At 38.4% G+C, this 21835-nt stretch overlaps 1 protein-coding gene across 2 annotated transcripts in view; it reads left to right on the top strand.

Moving 5' to 3' along the window:
• The window catches only part of LOC117424593 (RNA binding protein fox-1 homolog 3-like), a 330577-nt gene that overhangs the window by 106019 nt on the left and 202723 nt on the right, over positions 1 to 21835 (top strand). For both annotated transcript variants that reach the window (XM_034041103.3, XM_034041102.3), the window contains exon 2: positions 6934 to 7063. The gene's annotated coding sequence lies outside the window, so the exon portion shown is untranslated. The remainder of the gene's footprint in view (positions 1 to 6933; positions 7064 to 21835) is intronic.

The raw sequence follows: 21835 nt of genomic DNA, 5'->3' as shown, positions 1-21835 counted from the left end.
CCACTAGGGGTACCACCTGTCACGATTTTGGGGTTATACAGGTGTTCTCGGATTTCAGTATGCTTTCCTGGGACACCCAAAAAAAAAATGTTTTAATCTTATGCAAAGTGAGGCACAACTCTGCAAAAGACAACTTAAGATCACTAGCCTGTAAATTGGGCATGGGTTTTTCTACACTAGATACACAACATTGCTTGGTTGTCAATAGTAATAATATATGCTTTTGAATACACATTTTCTGTAGAGTTTTAAAATGTAAGACCGTCCCCTTTAGTTTTGGCAATTCCGTTATAGACGTTGGAGTATTAACCCTCTTGGTAGTGGGTCAGTCATTTCCGACCCTGTTGGCTGTTCATAACAGATCTTCACTTCATCCTATAAAAACAAATAGCAGGATGTCATTCAGTGTCTTTCATCGGAAAGCCTGAGTCAGAAACACAGTAATACTGTGCAGACTGTGCAATGCTTTATTTCTATAAAAGTACGATAATAACAATGAATTCATGTACATCATTGTCCTACATTTGGATTTTCAACATGTAATTATACAATATACAAATGTTTTGACCAGCAGCCTCTTTGTGTATCCTGTTTTTATAAGATTTTGTATTTTATAAGGGTTTGCATTATATATGATGATTCTGAATATATTGTGTTTATAGCCATTCTGAATGGTTTTGACATCTGCTAATCTAATATTTATATTTTTTGTCATTTTTCTCAAATGATACAGCTGACTACCATGTTTTAAAAAATAAATAAATAAGATTGAACATTCTTTTGTGGTAACATGCTATGGATGTATATACAGTGCCTTGCGAAAGTATTCGGCCCCCTTGAACTTTGCGACCTTTTGCCACATTTCAGGCTTCAAACATAAAGATATGAAACTGTAATTTTTTGTGAAGAATCAACAACAAGTGGGACACAATCATGAAGTGGAACGAAATTTATTGGATATTTCAAACTTTTTTAACAAATAAAAAACTGAGAAATTGGGCGTGCAAAATTATTCAGCCCCCTTAAGTTAATACTTTGTAGCGCCACCTTTTGCTGTGATTACAGCTGTAAGTTGCTTGGGGTATGTCTCTATCAGTTTTGCACATCGAGAGACTGAAATTTTTGCCCATTCCTCCTTGCAAAACAGCTCGAGCTCAGTGAGGTTGGATGGAGAGCATTTGTGAACAGCAGTTTTCAGTTCTTTCCACAGATTCTCGATTGGATTCAGGTCTGGACTTTGACTTGGCCATTCTAACACCTGGATATGTTTATTTGTGAACCATTCCATTGTAGATTTTGCTTTATGTTTTGGATCATTGTCTTGTTGGAAGACAAATCTCCGTCCCAGTCTCAGGTCTTCTGCAGACTCCATCAGGTTTTCTTCCAGAATGGTCCTGTATTTGGCTCCATCCATCTTCCCATCAATTTTAACCATCTTCCCTGTCCCTGCTGAAGAAAAGCAGGCCCAAACCATGATGCTGCCACCACCATGTTTGACAGTGGGGATGGTGTGTTCAGGGTGATGAGCTGTGTTGCTTTTACGCCAAACATAACGTTTTGCATTGTTGCCAAAAAGTTCGATTTTGGTTTCATCTGACCAGAGCACCTTCTTCCACATGTTTGGTGTGTCTCCCAGGTGGCTTGTGGCAAACTGTAAACAACACTTTTTATGGATATCTTTAAGAAATGGCTTTCTTCTTGCCACTCTTCCATAAAGGCCAGATTTGTGCAGTATACGACTGATTGTTGTCCTATGGACAGAGTCTCCCACCTCAGCTGTAGATCTCTGCAGTTCATCCAGAGTGATCATGGGCCTCTTGGCTGCATCTCTGATCAGTCTTCTCCTTGTATGAGCTGAAAGTTTAGAGGGACGGCCAGGTCTTGGTAGATTTGCATTGGTCTGATACTCCTTCCATTTCAATATTATCGCTTGCACAGTGCTCCTTGGGATGTTTAAAGCTTGGGAAATCTTTTTGTATCCAAATCCGGCTTTAAACTTCTCCACAACAGTATCTCAGACCTGCCTGGTGTGTTCCTTGTTCTTCATGATGCTCTCTGCGCTTTAAACGGACCTCTGAGACTATCACAGTGCAGGTGCATTTATACGGAGACTTGATTACACACAGGTGGATTCTATTTATCATCATAAGTCATTTAGGTCAACATTGGATCATTCAGAGATCCTCACTGAACTTCTGGAGAGAGTTTGCTGCACTGAAAGTAAAGGGGCTGAATAATTTTGCACGCCCAATTTTTCAGTTTTTTATTTGTTAAAAAAGTTTGAAATATCCAATAAATTTCGTTCCACTTCATGATTGTGTCCCAGTTGTTGTTGATTCTTCACAAAAAATTACAGTTTCATATCTTTATGTTTGAAGCCTGAAATGTGGCAAAAGGTCTCAAAGTTCAAGGGGGCCGAATACTTTCGCAAGGCACTGTATCATTGTTTTGTTTCACTGCCAAGGATTGAATGTGCTGTGAACTAAAATATCAAGCAAAGAAAGAATTAAGCTGATATAAGTACTGCAGTTTTAGTAATTGATACCTACAGAACTGGAGCCATTTTCAGTAAGATCTATCTAAATCAAATGACAATCAATAGTGCTGCTGTGGGGTTAAAAAAAACGCTACCCAGGTATTAGAAATCTGAAGGTCCTTTCTCGTTTAATAGCGTAAAAATTACAATCTGATCCAAACTAAATGTATCAGCAAATACGATAAAAAGGGTATAATTCCATTCAGCCATTAGATTGCTTGTTTTTCTTTTCCTTGTTAAAGTCCTTAATCCTATTATTTTTTATTGTATTCAGTTTATTTATTTATCACATTTTCACTCTTCAGGGTAAACGCTCAGGATTTAACGTGCTGGTTTTCAAGAGCCACCCAGGGGACAGGAAACAAATCAAGTTACACATTAGACTTTCAAACACACTTTCTACAGATCACCTCCAATTATTAAACAGCAATCTCTACAAACTAAATACACATGACCTGTACATATTACATACTAGATCTGAATAATGTTAAAAGACTTACATGTTGTGTTTAGATAATCAGTTAGTGAATTGTCGTCTCCACTGCTTCATCTCTGCACAATATTCAACTCTTCCTAATCCTATGAAAAATTAACCTGTGAATTGTTAGTTAATTTCGGTGGGAATAAGGTAGGTTCCCAGCTCAAGCTACAGCCATGGCCATCTATTCACTAGTCTGGGACCTGCCACAGTACAACAATGCAGAAATGACATATTGTTGCAATCATGTTTTGTTTTCTGACCAGCTTTCAAACAGCTGCACTTCATTATGCCTGCCACCATTAGTCATGCTTACAAAGAGATTCAGGTTTCAATAAAACATATAATAATAATAATAATAATAATAATAATAATAATAATAATAATAATAATAATAATAAACCGTGTCAATGCATTGATTAAGTATGAGAATGGGAAGAATAATATAATTTTTCAAATGGGTTCAAATGAATAAGTAGCCAAAAAGGAGTGAAATCCCTTCAATCCTCTCCTTGTGGAAGTTGAAACACAACGTCATGTCACATGGCAGTAATAAAGTAATTGTGAAGCATGCTGTTTCAGATGGACAGAAGTACAGCTGCGGTTGCAATACATTAACATATACATTATATTTTAAAACATTAAGAAATAATTTGTAATTATTCTAAGCAAACATGACGAAACAATAATTTCACAAATAGAGCACTAGCCATTATCAAATACTGTGATTTATTCTTTTGAATCTGTCCAAAAACAATGCTACTCTGTTAGGTATTCTCTTGGTTTCTTTCTCTTTGTCCTTTATTGGAATGGTAATGATGCTCCTTTCAGCAAGTGAAAGATGAGGCTTATTGACAGCAAATCATTAACTCCCTCTGCTTTGGAAATAAGGGTGATGAGATTAGTTGCAGATGTGTATTGACTATTGACAGATTATGAGTAACTTGCTTGTTTTTTGTTTGTTTAGTTTTTTTTCTCACAATGACCCCCAGACACAGACATATGACAGGGTTTTCCGTTCCCCCTGCCCCCGTGGCCTATAAGGTCTTTACCTAACCTGGCATGGCTCAACCTCCACACCTTACCCTCTCTCAACAGGAGTCCCCCAGGGATCAGTCTTGGGTCCTCTCCTGTTCTTTCTCTACACCCACTCCCTGGCCCCCCTCATCGCATCCTATGGTTTCTAATACCATTTCTATGCTGATGATACTCAGATCTTCCTCACCTTCTCAAGACACACCTCTTCAGACAACACCTCTAAAACTCAACTCTTCCCTTCTGGACAATATAGCACTCTGCCTTTAATGCAGTTGCACTTATCTGCTCCCTATTTTACTGTATTTAATCCTGCACTTAACCCAATCTTTAGTATTTTGTAATTTCACTTGCACTCGTATCTAACCTTGCTGTAACTATCAACACTGTTATCTGCTCTTGAATTACCCCAATATCAAATCGTACCTTGTTTTGTATTTGCTCTTATTAGGACTGAAGTCATTGTATTTTGTATCTTGCTCTTAATTGTACTGTAATTCTTGATATGTATTTTAATTTGTATACAACTGTAAGTTGCCCTGGGTAAGGGTGTCTGCTAAGAAATAAATAATAATAATAATAAAAAATAATAGTGCTGGGCTCCCGAGTGGCGCATCCAGTAAAGGCGCTCCACGTGGATTGCAGGATATGCCCTATAGTCTGGATGTCGCGAGTTCGAGTCCAGGCTATTCCTTTGCCGACCGAGGACGGGAGCTTCCAGGGGGCGGCGCTCAATTGGCCGCACGCCGCCCGGGGGGAGAGTTAGGTCAGCCAGGGTGTCCTCGGCTCACCGCGCACCAGCGACCCCTGTAGTCTGGCCGGGCGCCTGCGGGCTTGCCTGTAAGCTGCCCGAGAGCTGCGTTGTCCTCCGACGCTGTAGCTCTTGGGTGGCTGCATGGTGAGTCCGCTGTGTGAAAAAAAGCGGTTGGCTGACAGCACACTCTTCAGAGGACAGCGTGTGTTCGTCTTTGCCCTCCCAAGTCAGCCCAGGGATGGTAGCGGTCAGCTGAGCCTAAAAATAATTGGCTATTTCAAATTGGGGAGAAAATAATAAAAAATAATTGGCAACGACTAAATTATTTAAAAATAATAGTAATAATAATAGTGCTCATTCAGGTGTGGCACATACAGAGAGAGCTGCCAGTCATTACTAAACTGTTTTTAGAAGTCTCTTGGATGATGTGGTTGAGTATTTTCAGGCTAAGTGTTTTATTGGTTCAGTCAACTAACCCTGTTACAGCAGTTACAGGCTCCCTATTGATTTAATGGAGTGCTAACCAAGGTTTTAAACTCAATTTGTCACCATTAGTACCAGCAACACCATTAGTGGCCTGTTTTTTCTTCTGTTGAAGGTATGTAGGTTCTTGTGTTTTATACTTTAGGTGGGAATCTCCAGGTATTTCAAAGAGTTTATGGAGCAGCATGGCTTTGAGGCTCCTGGATGAGCTGTCAATGAAGGACAGTATAACGAGAACATGATGGGAGACTACATTTGGGGGCTGATTTTTGAAAGTGATTTACAGTATAATCGTAAATCTCGAAAAACTACTCACTTCTAAATCTTTTGTAGTCATTTTTGTATTACTTTAATATAAATACATGTTAATTTGGATTCATATGTTGTTTTTTTCTGACTTTATGTGAACGAAAAGACACAAATTTGCCTGTTTTCTCATTGGAAATAGGTAAATTTCAAAATATCACTGTCCTGGTCACAAAAGCAAAGTTTGGGGAATAATAGCCATTTTCTATACTTTTGAGGCATAAGCAATTAGGAAATAACACTTACTACCCAGGAACCAAAAAAAAAATAATAATTTGTTACACGGTGGAATCTAGCCCCCCATGTACCAGGGTGCAGCAGTTTATTTGTAGGGTTTTTGAAATATATACTGTGTTAATGTAGAATAAACTAACAATTTATTTTCCAATAATACAAGGGTGGGGAGGGGGGAGTAATACTGTTAAAAAAACTGGTTAAGAGATAAGGACATTTAAAGCATTATTTTGCCCCTTGTTAAAGTGTCCCATAGTAAAAGCGTCCCATAGTAAAAGCACAGCAAAGTGTAATAATGAAATCATCTTAACATATGTAAGCTTTGTAAAGACAAACACGGTACGGTAAATCATATTAATAAACATGGTAAACTATGGTAAATGTATACTATAACCACGGGAAAAGCAAGGTAAAACTGCAAAAATACTGTGGTACATTTGTATAAGGGGCTCTCCATTTGACATGGGAAATGTATACGTACCATGTATATTATTTTGGACCCAACATTTCCGAATCATTAGTTAATTGATAAATATAATCTATTAACATGTCTATTTTTGAAAGCATTCTTACTTTACAGCATTTTTTCACACCTGCCTAAAACTTTTGCACAGTACTGTATATAGATATAGATTTCTTTTGGCATGGTATTTATAGAGAGATGGGTATTCATCAGAGTTGGTCAATGTAGGTTTGATTGTTTTGGGAAATGCTTTAAAAATCACCCTGGGTGTAAACACTATTAAAAAGCTTGTAAACCAGAGACACTAATAGGAATGCTTATTGTTGTATTTTATTAAATGATGCCTTTTGATAGTAAAATAACTCAAGAAATGAGAAAAGAGCTGAGAAAACTGCTTTATAATAGGATTCATATTCAGTGCTGGTGACACATAAGCAGTTAATAATGTATACATTCATTTGCAGTTAGCCATTATAACAGTGTTTGATGTTACTAACTCCAATAGTCAATGCTTGCTGTAGGCCCATATTGATCAATAATTGGATACATGAAAAAACAAATCACAAGATTCATGTTGTCCAGAAGGCTAATCCAAATTATGCTGATATTTTTCAAAGATTTCCTTTTTTTTTTCTTTTTTGCAGCACCTATTATTTACGATCGAAGCAATACATGTGATCTTGGATCTTTTGGTTTTTCTTTTACACAAGAAGTGCTTCAGACCTGGGAAAGAGAGCACAGGAACAAGCGGATCCAGTCCTCCAGCACTTTTCTGTAAGTGTGCACAGTTCCCAGATATTCATTCATTTATCATGTTGACATGAGCAGCTACTTTTGTGAAGTGAAGAAAAACGTTGAAGTCAGCTCTTTCTCCCTGCTGTGCTGGGGTGTGTGAGAGGGGAGGGGAGGGGAGGGAAGGGGCTATTTGCATTGATGCAGTCTTATCACTGTCTCTTCAATGAAGTATAAATGTGGTGCAGGGTTTTGATGGCTCAGTATGTGTTCTTTATCACTGGCCCCGTGGAGTTGGAAGAGCTGAGGTCATTTTAAAGAGCAAGTAGCTTCAAATGTCATTGTGTGTATCTGTTCACCTTTCCTTTGCCTGTTATCATGTTTAAAATCATTGCAAGTGGTTCTGGGGTCTGCTGCTCCAATATTCAGCAATTTATCTCCGCATATGTCTTTACCTGGTTTTAATCATGTACTATGGAGATTTCAAACTGCCTTCCTTATTCAATGTGGACCATGTGACAATGAGACATGGCCCCACCCTACTCTATAGCTAATGTCAAAAGTTTTGCATCACCTAGAATTTTAGCATTGAGGCATTTTTTTTTTTTTAAACCATAGGAACATAATTTAGATCTTTTATTTAACATCATGTAATCAAAGAAACTACACAATGATATATAAGCAGTAGTCTGCCGGTAGTGGTACAGTATTTCATGTTACATTTCGAAAATGTCACGTTTTTCAATTTTTCATTAGGTATGTGGAAAACTATAAAGTGGTTTGTAATTCAATATGGTAATGTAACATTATTGAGCAGGTTTTAGTCGACTTTATGAAGCAAAATCAGTTAATTCTATAGTTTGGTGCAAAACATTTGTCCATAGCTGTACATATATAGAGATGGCAAGTAGGTGGAATCCGCCAAGTTAAAAGACCGTTTTTGTTACAAGGTTCTAATGAGGAAGTCTATTCAGTCATAGGCAATTAGAATTTACCAGACAAGCACAGAGAAGATAACAACAGATATAGAGGAAATGACTGGACGAGCAACACCCAGACCACTCATCATAACAGCAAGCAGCATAATATGCCAGGGAAAGGTGAGCAAATAAAAAATAATAATACGTTTTAGGCTACTCTTTAACGGTATTAGCTTTGGACATACATATGTATGACGTAATAGTTAAATAAATGTCTGGTATAAAATGCCTTTACATATTTCATGAGTTCATACACAAGTTCCTAACAAAATGACTAGACCCACAGAAGTACTTGGAAAAGATCCATCCTGTGCTTTATTTGGGTCGATCAGCTTTGTTGCTGTTGATTGTCACCCCCTATCAGGCTTCAACTGTCTCTTTTTTATAGCCAAGGAACACCAAGATAACTGCTTTGGGCCTTATATTCTACATTGTCAATTATGTGAAATGTCACACGGCTCATCTTACTTTAATTTCTCTAATAAAGAAGCTGCAACCTTTTGCTGGAAGTTATACAAAGTAATTTGTCTCCTGAGTTCAGTTCAATGCTAAGCAAACAGCAACAAAAAACTTTTCTTTTTGCTTGCTGTTTCATCTGCAAGGTCCTTGGGGCTGCAGCAGAAAAACACCAACTAGAAAGCACATCAGAACTCTACATTAGACTCGTTTTCACAGTGCTCTAAAGGTCTGACACCTGCTTTTTCCTGTAGCAAAAAAAAAGAAAAAGAAAACCCTTTTTCCATACCCTGGGAGATTTGTTCCAGTTTGTGCTGATCAGTTTTGCTGTTAGATTTGTATTTATGATACAAGCCTCTTGTGGCGGACCGCCTCATTTCCCTGCCGTTGAGGGTTTGATTGGTCTTGTCAGTGTGGTTGCTCGCTGGCTCACACAAGAAAGCTCTGAAGTCTCAGAAGGGGACGGATTACATTCTTATTTATCTAAAGTGGTTGTTTGACAGTCCTGGTGGGTCAGTTAAAAAGAATATGACATGATATCGATGAGCTTCCTATCTCTGTGGCCCTGTCAGCTCTCTCTGGTTTTACTCATATTTTCATTATTGTTGCTGTTTGTCTCTGTAATTCATTGATTTCAGCGGAATTTGGAAGTCAGGGAGCACTTTGGTGTCTTAAAAAAGGGCAATATTAAAAAAAAAAAAAAAAAAAAGCAAGAAAAGTAGAAATGGTATTTTTCATTCTCCAAGTGTCAGAGGAGATTTGTTCAGGAAGCTGAGTAGCTTAGCAGATACATCCAGCCTTTTATTGCAGACAACATTCACCAGGGGCACTGGAAACATGGAAAAAAAAGAAAATGCACAAGCAAGTTTTAACACACTTTGTCTGTATTTTTTCTTTTTTTTCTTTGAGCTTTAATATATTATATTGTATCCCTAGAGCCGGACTCCACATATAGAGATATACAGATAAATGTGTCAGTATAGTCCGGGGGCATGATATTTATTATAGATATACTGTATACACACTTTAAAAAATATAACATAACTGTATTTTTGATACAGTGACTTTATTGTAGTTAGTTGCAATGTTAGTACTGTGGAAATATGTTATTACTATTGAAATGTTGCTGTGTCCATAATACAAGAGTTCAAGTTCTACAACAGTATATTTTTGTTGCCCATTCTGCATAATTGGCACCACCCAGTCTCATTGCCCCATATATGGTCTCTAGGCTTTACAATGCAATACATACATTGTGTACCTCAGACTGTTCATCAAATAGGTACATTATTACACCCAGTCTTGGTCCATCAAGAATTCTCAATACAGTTACACCACACACCTTGATCTGATACTGCAAGACAAGGGCCACAGTGGACCCGTCACAAAAACCTCTACTTGAATTGTATATGCTACTAGCTTAGTCCAATTATTTTAATGTATAATTCGAAACGTCCATTGCTCACCTCTAATTCATTACATAATTGCTTTCAGGCAGGATAAAGGAGCTTTGCTACTGCTCAGTTCTCAGTCTTTTCTTTTTTTTTAGAATTATATTACTACATCACACTCTACATCATATAGGGGGACAGGAGGAAGTTGCAAGACAGCTCATGAAGTCAGGGTGAGGCAAAAGTCACAGGACAAGTACCTCAAAACTAGTGTTCCACATTTTCGGTTTTTATCTTTAAAACATTTTTCAGAGTTTATTTTACATATATTAAAATAGTGCTTCGGCCCCATCTACGCTCCAGAGCTAAGCACCCCAACTGCAATGTCGACTTTCCACCCGTGCACGTCCTGCATTCTTTTCCATTTGTGAACGCCTCGGGGAAGCACAAGTCAACCTCTTTACCACTGCAGAGACGACCCATTGCCCCATGTGGTTCTCCCTCCACAGCTGCGGAGGTCCACTAGGCGTTGACGCCTTCGCGCACGAATGGCCCAAAGCGTCTTTATACGCTTTCCTGCCTATACCGCCTCTCACTGCCTTCCTCAAGAAGGTCAGGAGAGAGGGAGTGACAGTTCTCCTGGTGGCCTCCAGATGGTCTCATGAGAACCTAGTTATCAAACCTCTGCCAGCTGCTGCAGGGCCAGCCCTGGGAGATTCCGCTGCACATGGATCTCATCAGTCAGATGAAAGGCACCCTCTGGCACCCAGAAAGGGACCGTCTCTCTGCCCTAGGGCTCTCAGAAGCAGTAGTGAGTACACAGCAGAATGCTAAGGCATCTTCCACAAGAGTGTTTTACGCCTATAAATGGAAATATTTTCAAAACTGGTGCATGGCCAGAGGCCATGATCCCATGTATTGCCCTATAGCAGTTATATTACAGTTTCTGCAAGATCTACTAGAGGCGGGTAAATACCCCTCTACATTGAAAGTGTACCTAGCAGCCATATCTGTTTTCCATGTTCCCATCGACGGGCATTCTGGCGACAGCATTTTAATCAAAATATTGTGCATTTCCTAGAAAACAGTACCTAGAAAATATTGAATAATAGACAAAAATCTGGTATAAATCAGTAAAAACCAACGTCCAGTTAAAAAAAAAAAAATCCTGTCAATTTTCGATAAAATCCGGAATAAACCAGAAATGCGGAACACTACTCAAAACCTTCCCACTCCGTTGATCTAATAGCAAATCCAAGGGCCATTTTCGGGTGTAATGGACTTCTTATTGCACACTGTTCTTCCAGAGGTCTGTTGTCACTAATCTGGCATCAGTCTGTGATGCTTGGAATTGCCCAATACACAATCACTGCAACCTTGCTCCTGTATCAGAAGCCAAAGGTGCTTCACTGGTGTGAAGCCGTCACAGTATAACATATCACACAACTGTAAAGTATATATACTTACCAATAACTGCCCTTTAGTCTTTCTTAATCCCCAATACATATTGATGTATAATTGAAGCAAATCCCTCTGCCTGCCGTGGATTTGTTACATAATTGCCCTGAGGCTGGCTACTGCTCGGTTCTTTATTTAGCATGCCTTCGAGGGAATGATGTCATGATACAGCTTGTATACATACACTCTGTTGTGTTATTTCTCAATAAAGAGCAGCACATTCAGGTTCGCTGCTAAAGTCACTGTTGATTGAAAGACATTAAGACTGTAGATGAACGATCGTTCTAAAGAATGAACTACCTGGCTCTTTCAGTCACCATAGCTATACTTCTATTAAACCAGAAATACAATTGTGGCCTCTGACCTGTAATGTGATAAGGGACCAGTAGGTGGTAATGTAGTATTACATCCATAAGGTGTATGTAGGGTGGGCTTGGTAATATGTCAAAGGCTGTCAAAATGAGTTGTCTGATATTGGCATCAATATGCTCTTGTGGCATTCCCTTAACAGCCCAGTCTTCCCAGCTGCAATTGTTCTTGGATTTTTATGATTTTAAGACAATCCATTGTATTTTGTTTGTGGAGGAGTTGGAGGGTCAATTTAGAAGGATAATATACCAGTCTGGTTTGTTTTTCCAATCAAATTCGATCTGGGCTGGGATCGAACAGGTGACCTATTGGTAAAACACTTCATATGCCAATATACAGAGTGTGTTATAAATTACACTGAAGCAAAGACTCCCTGTAGAATTCAGCATTTATAACAACATCTTAACATCAATATTGCACATATTAACATAAATCAAGGGCTTCACTGGGGGCATAAACCTTTTTAAAAGTATTTAGAAATGATGCTTTGGTGCCTCAAAAAATATTGTTTTTAATATTATATGGTACCATGTACATAGTCTTTTTTTATCACATTATTTCAGTTTTTCTGAAATATTAAAGAAGTGAAAGATGTAAAATAAAATAAAATAAAAATGTAATATTTGTGATATTTACATCTTATGTCAGAAAGTCCTGGCAAGCTAACATCTCCATCTTACTTTGTTACTGCTCCACTGTTTTAAATATTTCAAAATGTCTGAACAAGGTTTTTTTGGCCCAAACTTTTTAAAAGGATCTGCTAAAATATGCATGCAGACTTATATTCTAGCGGATTATGGGGGTGGAGGCAAGAATAAGGAATCAGCGTGTATAATGAACAAACACTTTTACTCATGATACACTCAGGTCAGGAACCGACGCCACACTACAACCCCAGCCAGGCCACCACTCTCTATATGCAGCTCAGAACTAACATAGTCCAGGGGCCACGCCTCCTGCGCCTGCTGCAGCTGCTGTCTCTGACTGCGCTGCACTGAATGGTACTGCCACCACACCATTACAATATACACTAGCTTTCAAGACCACAAAAGTCTCTTCTGAAGATGTAAAGTAGAAAATTAAAAATCAACGTCATATTTTAAAACATATATTCCTATCATACACAGTATGTGTAACTCATTGTTTGGCAAATATTAAGGAAACCAATGGAATTTCTGTATGGGGAATTTACTGCAGATGAAATGATGTTATCTGTGGTTTTTATATCCCTTCTATACAATTCGGAGTTAACCTCACAGCCACTTCAAGCTGGGAAGTGCCCACCAAATGCTAATTTACCATCTATCTCCTAAAGAGCCAACAGAGCACACAGCCCACAGTTCATAACTAAGCAGTTTATTAAAAAAAGAAAGAGAGAGAGAGAACAAAAAAGGAATCGAAATTTTCAGATATTCAAAGGTACAGTAGTGGGCCTGGTGGTTTGATTTCTTTCTACAACTATATATTTTTCTTTCTGTTGATTCAGCATAAACCAGCAGGCTCACTAAAAAGAAAAAGAAAAAAATATTTTGCACAAGAGGTAGTAAAAGAGTAAAAGAAAGCAAGAAAAATATGATTCTTAAAATGTCACAAACTATCTGTAAAATTTCTGTGAAGCCAGCCAGGAAATTCACAGCAGCGGTACTCTGCAGGGAAGCGCCTAGGCAAGGAAACGGGATATGGGAAAGGGGGCTGGAAATAAAGAGACTGGGAGGAAGACGTCCCCGGGGCCGCTTGTGGTTAGGCAAAAGGGATTGAGATCAGGATAGAAATTGACCGCTGCAAAGTGCAGCCCCGAGATCCAACCAGGACTCCTGTTCCTGCTGTGGCCTTCTCACCTCAACACTCAGACTGCTATTGAAGCTGGCAGGATGGCTAGATCCTGCCTTGCATTTTCTATGTGTGTGCGCTGGCTGCAGTCCCAGCCATGGTCCCTCTGAATCTGTCAAGCTTGCTAGTCCTGAGAGTGAGGTCCCCTTTCCAGAAAAAGAAAAAAAACAAAAAAAAACAGTACAAATCAAATGATGCTTATGATAACTCAGTTATTCATCTTTCTTGACAGAACAAAGTGATTACAAAAAATATTCCTATTAGTTAGTAATTGGAACATACAGTAAAAGCAATGCACAATCCTACAAAAATGTGACTTCAACACTGACAAAACTCGAATGCTAGCTTTCTCTTTATCAGCCGCACATTAGAAAAGTAAAATGTGTGACCCAGCTGGCTTGTAGGGCTTTCCATTATCTGCTGCTGCCATGAGGGTTTAATTAATTAATAGACCCCACCTTCCCTTATTTCAAAAATGGCATCCTAGTGTATATGATTTGTCATTTATTTTTTGTTAAATACATACAATAAACTCCACGTCTAAAAAAATGTAACCTTTGTTTATACAATATGTAACAAACACTTTTTAAAAATATTTCCCTTGGAGAAATGGCAGCTGATAATCGATTTTTTAATCCCAGATCCTGACTGTCAATGGTAATCTTAAAGTCAACAACACATAGGGGCTCCCGAGTGGCGCATCCAGTAAAGGCGCTCCACGTGAGTGCAGAATGCGCTCTATAGTCTGCAAGTCCTGAGTTCGAATCCAGGCTATTCCTTTGTCGATCGAGGACGGGAGCTTCCAAGGGGCGGCGCACAATTGGCCGAGCGTCGCCCGAGGGGAGGGAAGGTGAGGTCGGTCAGGGTGTCCTCGGCTCACCGCGCACCAGCGACCCCTGTAGTCTGGCCGGGCGCCTGCGGGCTTGCCTGTAAGCTGCCCGAGAGCTGCGTTGTCCTCCGACGCTGTAGCTCTTGGGTGGCTGCATGGTGAGTCTGCAGTGTGAAAAAAAGCGGTCGGCTTGACGGCACACGCTTCGGAGGACAGCGTGTGTTCATCTTCGCCCTCCTGAGTCAGCGCAGGGATGGTAGCGGTGAGCTGAACCTAAAAATAATTGGCTATTTCAAATTGGGGAGAAAATAATAAAAAATAATTGGCAACGACTAAATTTATAAATTAAAAAAAAAAAAAAGTCAACAACACAGAACATTATAGCATAGATGAGATTGTCATTGATCCACACCAGCAACACTGAATCAGGTGGATCAATTTACCTGCCCGTTCCACTCCTACTGTACAGGTTATTAAAAACATATTCAACCTCTGATATTGCTCAGGAAGCAATGCATAAATGAAAAAAACTGGTACATTATTATAAATGGATATACTGTACATGTGCTGATTAAGATAAAACAATGTGATTTTTTTTTTAACAAAACAAATTGCATTTGTGTTGGTTACTTCCCCTAGGGATTTAATGGTTGAAACAGTGTGGTGTTTTAGCAGTAAATTACACTGTGTGGAGACCCCCAGTCCCAAGCTTCTTCCCATGTATGTGGGCTTTTCATTCTTGGGTCATTTCAACTAATAAGAACGCAAGCAAAAAAACAAACAAACCTGGGAATACACAACAGCAGCGTTACCAGGGTGAAGTAAAAACCTTCTGCAATGCTGATTTTCCAACAACAACAAAAAAGATGGATTTCGTCCTTTTGTAATAACATAACATTTTTGCAAGACCACCCCTTAACAAAGGATTCTATGTTGTTCGGGGCTTAGAAATCATGCCTAAACTTTTAGTCAAATTATAAATGACTGCTATTTTAATAAATTGGTGGTGTGACATACTGTATATTTGTGGTTGACCGTAATTTAAATCCATAGTGACCCAGACTCACAATCTGTTTTTACAATGTAATGCCTTGTTGCCTGTTAGTTCATCTAGTGTAGTATCTAGTTTGGACTTCGATGCACTCTATGTTATCAAATAGCAGACTTTGTTTAAAATTTCCTCTGCAGTTTTAGCTGTAGGGGCACACATTCTGAGCCAAATAGAGAAGTAGCTTCTTGCAATGACAGGGTGTTATAAATCTCCAGGCTCTTGTATGGCTTCGGATGCAAAATAAAAAATACAAATGAAAAATGTATAGTTATAGTATTTCCATGAAGTGCTTTTTGACATAACATTCCAATATAGGCTTATAAAGGAAACAGCCTTCTTAAATATGTAAAATATATTCGTAGTTGTTTAAACCGTGCTGTGCAAAGTACAATTCTAATCTGCATTGAGTTGGGTCAGTTAATTGTGTCTTTGTCATTAATTCCATATTCCTTCCTAATTTGGGTGCTGACTGTTCTCTCTTTTTGAGGGATCTATAGCCTTTCCAGTAGACCAATGTTTTGGCTTATGCATGTATAAGTCTGTAAAGGTAGCCTTTAGTTCCAATTGTGATGGGGATTGTTTTGTCATGTCTGCTGTGCTGTGCTAACAACCACTAAATGGAAATTTACTAACTTGAGCCTGATTTGAAATGCTACGGAAAGGCTTAATTTATATCCAATTGCTGATTAACAAAACCTTATTATAGTTCTGTACTGTAAAATGAGTAAATTCAGTAAATCTCAATTTGTTTGGATCACCTCAATTCCACTGTGAGACCTATTAATAGTGAACACTGGGTTTTCCCCCAACCCATGTAGATTTTGTACAGCAATTCGATCTCAATTGTGCTAATATGTGCACCTCACCAAAGCTGCATATATGATTGCCATTACAATAAAGACACAATACAGCACAATTGAGGAATCCTAAATAAAGAATATGTACTGTATTCCTCTCACCTGTCATAATTCCAGTAAATTAGAGTGTGTTTTATTTAAAAAAAATAATAAATGATGAGTCATCCTCTAAGGCTAATTAGGTCATCAGGAAATTAATATTTATTGAAACCCTTATAAAAGGTCACATTGAATATGTACTTTTGGGGCAGTACCACACACGAAAGAATTAGGTTATGTTCTTATATATTCTTATAGTTGTTTTTTTAAAACAGTGGGGCAAGAAACAGGTTCACTTGCATTGCATTTGTCAGACAGAAATCAAGACTACAAAGTTTGTTTCAATAGAGCTACAAGCAACTTGGAACTGTGGCTGTGGCTGTTCTGGACAAGGTAACCACAGCAGTGTGGAGTAGTGGATAGGGCTCTGGACTCCTGACCTGAGGGTCGTGGGTTCAATCCCGGGGGGGGGGGGGGACGGGGGGACACTGCTGCTGTACCCTTGAGCAAGGTACTTTACCTAGATTGCTCCAGTAAAAACCCAGCTGTATAAATGGGTGATATCTTGTAATAATTATAAGTCGCCCTGGATAAGGGTGTCTGCTAAGAAATGGAATAATAATAATAATATAATATTATGATATGTATAGTGGTCAATGATATCAGTCTAACACTTTGATCATAAACGTCCTTGTAACAGATGGCTTATATCACAGGGTTTGCAGCAGATAGAAATGACATCACCATACCAATCCAGTTGTAAAAACCAAAAATGTTACATTGTAAACCTGTTGCCTGAATTGAAATGCACATGCCAGCAGTTTCTCACAAATTAAATTCCCTCACAAGTAACAAGAAAATACTGAAAGTGAGGTACTAAATATTCAAAACCACTCTGTAATGCAGTTAAAACATGCAACTAGAAACATATTGTGCCTGCTTTAGAGACTCTGGGTTTAGATGCTTCAGAAAGCTGGAAGACAGAACTTGTACAGTGACATACCTTTCAAGGAAAACATTTCATTCACACAATTATTATTATTATTATTATTATTATTATTATTATTATTATTTATTTCTTAGCAGACGCCCTTATCCAAGGCGACTTACAATCGTAAGCAAATACATTTCAAGTGTTACAATACAAGTAATACAATAAGAGCAAGAAATACAATAACTTTTTGTACAATGAGCTCTTCGTACTCAGAAACCTCCATTCAGATGCTTTTAATTGTTAGCAGTATAGCTGTCAAAAGATCATACACTCAGAATCCAAGGCACAAACTGTAACAAAAAATAAATGTTATACCATAATATTTCCCCTAGATCAACAGCTAGATAGCAAACATAATGTGTCATCTTTCTGTGTGTACAGGGCAGCACTTGAGAAAATACTGTGTAGGCAAACTGTTGCCTTATGTATGAGGAAATGATTTATTCAAAAACTTTAAATCGCTGAGATACCTCAATTGATTTTGCTTCCAAGTAAGCTCTGCGGGGGCACCAAACGCACACGTCGAAAAGAGGCTTGGATGAGGTTCTTGTCTATTGGACTGCGGCATTGCTTGAGTTTTATTAACATGTTATGAATATTTAAAAATATGGATGCGATAGTCTGCAATAAAACACCTATTTCTAGTGGAAAGACATTTGAATGTGAACTACCAGTGCTGATGCTGTAATATTGATACCTGCAGTACATGTAAAACCTTTAGCCTACGAAATAGCATCTATATCCATTAATAACAACAACGCTGGTTAATTGTTACGTTCCTTGGTAGGCTTCAATGCAAATGTTGGTTTAACCTCCACTTCCATTAACCTCTTAGAATATTTTATTGGTAACATACTGTATGTTTCAATGAGCGTTTGCACCAGGTGCTACTTTTGCTATTCTTCTTTTCTAAATGGGATTAAAACACAATTCTAATTGTTCATGTCCTGGTGCAGGTAAGATCCCTTAAAATAGCATTCTAATCAGCAATGTATTCCATTTAGAACAAAAGAGAACAAACTCTGAACCTGAGGCAACAGTTGGCATTTCTGTTTGCTGCTGTATAGCACACAGTGACATCTAGTGTCAGGTTGTTGTAACTGGTGCAATGATCTTAAATTAGAAAGACTAATGCATTTTTTTCTGCACAACACAGTCCTGTCTGATTGAATGTGGATTTCTCTGATTCTAAGATCTTACTAGAGAATTCAGTTGTTATCCAGCTCTCTATTTGCAAGTAAGCTATATAATACTATACACTGTGCCATTTCAGGCAGCACATTTTATCTGTTAATACCTTCTTTATGACCCGGCTAGTGAATTTGGGGCATGTCAGGCAACATGACTAAGAGCGTTTTGCTTATAAAAAATGATAGGTTTGTGTGATAAGACATGTGAAGCCAATTATAGAACACCAGTTTGATGATATTATTTTCAGCATGATTTATAGTAATTGACCTCTGCATACTGTGGGCATAATTCATCTGCTCAGTAATACTGGAAAAGGCCAGCTATTTATATATATATATATATACAGTATATACATGGTTACACACTGCAGAAGCACTTCTATTGTCTTAATCGCACCACCACCAACATTATGAGTTATCCCCCATATCAGCTTATTCGTGCAGTTTTACCCTTCGAAAATTACTTCATGCTTTTTACAATTATTTGTAAAGTAATTGTGTTATAGCTTTGAGCATTGAACTGGTAGGACAAACAGTACCTTAGACTGTAGTGCAAACAAAGTGTCTTTTAAATGAATTACATTAATGCCTTGTATTTTGTAATATACTTGCAACTCTTAGAAAGTATTCACTCTGTCCTCTTGACTCAGCTCTTTTTGTAAAGGGGGTCACCTTATTTTTGAAATTGTGTTTTTGTTTGACAGAGAATATAATACTGTAAACACCTGTTTATTTGTATGGTATTCAATGAAGCTTATTTCGCTAACTTAAATGGCTACGAATTGCACAATGTACTACAGTTGTAGTCAGAAGTTTACATACCCCAATGGGAATTTATATTTTCTAGAAATGTCTTTTTTTGTGATCACATTTTTATTTGGAAATGGGAAGTACAATACAATAAAACAACAAAACATTTAATTTCTAGAAATTATAAACTTCCATTGGGAAATGTAAACTTTTGACTACAACTGTATATGCTACAAAGCACAATGCAGTGGGCAGGGTGAGGGATGAATTTATTTTCGCTAAAATGTACAGTCAGTTATCTATTGAGTGTCTTGAAAAATCACAAAAGAAACAGGTGTAATGTTCAGAATGCATTCAGACTCTTTGATTGTCGATTGCTGGGGAGGTAACACTGTGTGTGCCATAATTTTAGCCCTCATCTTGCCATCTTGATGGGTAACTACGTAGTACTAAGCCACTAAGCCCTCATTAATCCCTTTAGAGGATGTGTTTTAAAAGCCAGTGATACATGTGTTCCATTGAGCTCTACCGATGCACACCTTCAGGTCTAGCTTTTTTAACTATCAGAGAAAACCTACGGCTCCCTTAACTTTAATAACACCGCTTGCCGATCCCATTCTGCCTCTTAATCTGCACTCAGAATGTCATTCCAGAGCAATTAAATGCATTGTGTTTAAATCAGGTATGTGATAGGAAAAGGCAAGAGAATGCAATGTACTATTGATCTGGGTGAATTAGATTCCTATCAAGTCATAGGAGATTTGATAACGAGTTACAAATGTGAATGTAAAAAAGGGGATACAATCATCTGGATCTGAGTGTGCCGCAGTTAACTTGCAAAGATAACAGAACTCACTGAAATATCTTATAAGCTAAAAGAAACCCATATTAACCAACAACTTTTTCTTTTTTTTAAATTGGCTGTTAGCTGCAAGTTCTGTCAACCCTTCCACCTCTGGTATTTAAGGTATGTTTCATTTCCAAGTCGCTGGAGACTAAGCTGCTCCCTGTGAGCCATCCTGCTCCAGTCTTGTTGTTCGATCTTGTTACTCTGGGTCTCGGTGTGGGAGTGTGTCTGTGCGTGTCAGTCCCTGCCTGCGTGTTTAGAAGGTCCTCAGAGGTTGCAAATGAAAAGTAACCCAGCCTGGAGGAAAGCTAAGCAGAGAGTAGCAGTAGGGGACTGTATAAAAGCCACAGGGTCACATTAGTGAACAAGCAAGGGAAATTACCTGGCTTTTATACAACATATTTCTTCCTGCTTGCAGGGTCTGTTTATTTCTTTTCATTTCGACTTAATACTGAAGGTCGACTAAGGTATGGCCAATGGTACAATAACACATGATTACATAGATATAATGTAATACTGTCAATAGGGTGTAAGGCCACCTTGGATACTCAGGAAGGCACTGATTTGATGTTATAGTAGAACCTGTAATATCCAATGTAATTGGTTTCTGGGGACCATCGGATATATGGAAATATCGTATCTCAGAGGGAGTGGTTATTCTGTGTTTTAGTTGCTTTATCAACGTTGGGGCATTATAAATGTCAGGTACATCAGCATGTCTAAAACACTAAAGTATGTTATAGCAAAACAGAGCATTGTAATACGGTATTTGGCAATTTACAAAACAGCATTCCGAAAACATCTCTTACTGTGCTTTCTCTGTCCATGCCAAAGTAATACGACAGGTTTTTTTTTTGTGTGTGTGTGTTAACTAAGACAGAAATGTTGTTTAGAAACCAAAAACAATAACAAAAAAGCGTGCACACAAACACAAACTGGCTTTGGAGGTTGACGAAAAAATCTTGGTACAGCTTTTTAACCGTACAGTAATTATATGAATCCCTCGCTTTCTCGTTCTGTTTTACCTTATGTTGACTGCCTCTGGGACTGCAACAGTACCCCTGTCGTATTTATACCACCTGCTTTTTATATGCAATTGAATCTATTCAGCTAAGCTACTGTTTTAGGCCCACAATAAAATGTGCATTGATCGGTTCCCATCTGTACCATTAATTGGTACCAGCATGTGTAAATGACATGTGCCAGAGGTCCATCAGTTAATAGAGGGTATCGGATCTTGCAGGATCGGAAATGATAGGTTCTACTGTATTTGTCTGCAAGGTGTTTAAATTGTCCTAGAGGGATACTTGACCGTCTCTCAATAAATACAACCTGCATTTCATTTGAAAAGCTGCCGGTCTCCAGTACAGTCATCACGTCTGAGATTAAGTAATTTGTACAGTCTTGGTTTTGGAAGTACCTGTCTTAAATCAGCCCTCTATCATAGTCAGCTGCCTGTTGTGAGTGAAACTGACTTGCAGCAGGGGGCTGCAGGCAGCATGTGTGCTGCACAGCACAGGTGCTTCTCATTTTTGGTCCAACTCCTGAGCTTACTATTCCTGAAAGAGGGTGGATTGATTGCAGTGTAGAATTAGGCCCTCAATTTATTTACAGTTCAGTAACAATTAAACATTGCAACTCATGGCTGCTGTAACTAGATTAACTATCATTAACCTGGATAAAACAATCTATTTTACTTTTGGGAGTATGGAATGTATCAGCTAACAGCAGCCTGTATATATCAGTGTGATGCAGCTCAATTTACCTGCTCTT

This window comes from Acipenser ruthenus, chromosome 19 (assembly GCF_902713425.1).
Source record: "Acipenser ruthenus chromosome 19, fAciRut3.2 maternal haplotype, whole genome shotgun sequence".
Lineage (NCBI taxonomy): Eukaryota > Metazoa > Chordata > Actinopteri > Acipenseriformes > Acipenseridae > Acipenser > Acipenser ruthenus.
The sequence above is the reverse complement of the archived record's forward strand: the minus strand, read 5'-3'. Positions and strand labels throughout refer to the sequence as shown.